Genomic DNA, 1,669 nt, shown 5'->3' with positions numbered 1-1,669 from the left:
TGAAAATCTTTTATTGTTTCCCTCTTGTTGAATTGCCATGTGCCTTTAAAGATTTCAGTTCAACCACATAGACTAACCAAACAAACCCAAACAGAAATAGAAAGTAAAAATCTTCCAAAGTAAATTCCAAGCCTTCTACATTATTCTGTAGGTTGTAAAGGTTGTTACAGGGAATGAGCAAATACATGGCAGCTGCACACTCCCCACTCAAATAGTTATATAATTGAACTCAATGCAGACTCTATTATAGTCGAGATATATGTCTTATTTCAATCAAAGCACTAGAGTTTAGAAGAGTTTCATGCAACTCATATTCTATTTCTTCACTCATCTGATGTTAAAATATGCTCTCCTTAGTATTTGATCCCAAGGCAGACAGCACTGGCAAAATTTGTTAGTCTAAAGCAATAGCTGACATTCAGTGGCATGCATGGTTGTTTCAACTCAAGAGAAACATGAACTCTTGAAAATTAGAGAAAAGTGGAGAGAATCAGATCTGGGTCCTTGGGTGGTAGGGACTTCCAGGAATCACCTCTGACAGTGATTCATTTTACCATGTTGTACGTTGTAATTTTTACCAACAGTTATCTAAAGCATCAAGGAGGTGGAGTGATGTTGCCTGCTCTTCCACTCCAGCCCCCTGCAGATCAGATCCTTTATCTTTGTTCAGTTTTATTGGATTGGCTAGTTAAAATTTAAGGAAACAAATCATGACAATGTTTTGTATCTGACTCTTTACATTTGTTTCTGTTTGCTTAAATATTTATGCAGTATTACAAAAGTTTTATGCTTTGAAATCCCCTAGTCACTAGTTTCCTCTGCATAAATGTTGATTGTTTTAACTTATCAGATAATGACCCATTGTGCTTGCTTAAAGAAAAAACAAACTCCAGCAATGTATCATTAGAAAATAAATTATTCCTAGCCATAGGATAATATTTAAAAATAATTTTATTTGTTGTTGTTGTTGTTGTTGTTGTTATTTGGCAGTGCTGGGAATCAAACCCAGGGCCTCTTGCATATCAGGCAGGTGCTCTACCACTGAGCTATACTCTCAAAAATAACTTTAAAGGAATCTTTGTGACATATATCTTTTAATCTAGAGAGTATCTTTTCAGGATTTATTTAATATATAGTTATTGCATGAAATGTAGTATCTAAGCTTTGCTGTCTTTTATTCTTTCAGTAGTTATGCTAGCAAGTATTTTTAACCAGCATTTTGATAATGGCATTGTTTTGCATACCTTTTAAAACTGGCCTTAGTTTAGGCAAAAATCCCATTTGGGCTTAAAAAAAAATGGGGGAAGGTTAAACTTCATGAGAATAATATTAATTTTTTTTTCGTTGTGCTGGGGATTGAAACCAAGCCTTGCTCTCTTAGGTAAACAGTCTACCACTGAGCTCTGTCTAGCCCATGATATTACACATTTAAATTTGATTTCATTTAAAGTGTTAAATTGGGGCTCAGTACAGAATCTGTGTACACAGTATTATCTGGAAATGCCTAATGGAGATGATAACCCTAAAACAAAACTTTAGAAGTTCCCACAGAATTAATTCATAAAGTAAAATTGACATCACATCAACATTATGTAGTTTAAACAAAAATATGCCTTTCCTAAGCCTTTTATTTTTTTTACCTTTTGGTAACAGTTGAGGTTTTAAAGGG

General features: G+C 34.0%; 1 non-coding gene across 1 annotated transcript; it reads right to left on the bottom strand.

The window, feature by feature from the left end:
• Window positions 1-984: 984 nt before the first annotated feature.
• On the bottom strand, window positions 985-1,054 carry Trnai-gau. The gene has a single exon. It is a non-coding gene; the product is annotated as a tRNA-Ile (tRNA).
• Window positions 1,055-1,669: the final 615 nt, after the last annotated feature.

This window comes from Marmota marmota, unplaced genomic scaffold (genome assembly GCF_001458135.2).
Source record: "Marmota marmota marmota unplaced genomic scaffold, marMar, whole genome shotgun sequence".
In the NCBI taxonomy this organism is placed as follows: domain Eukaryota; kingdom Metazoa; phylum Chordata; class Mammalia; order Rodentia; family Sciuridae; genus Marmota; species Marmota marmota.
Note: the sequence above shows the minus strand (reverse complement) of the source record. Positions and strands in the feature narration are given on the sequence as shown.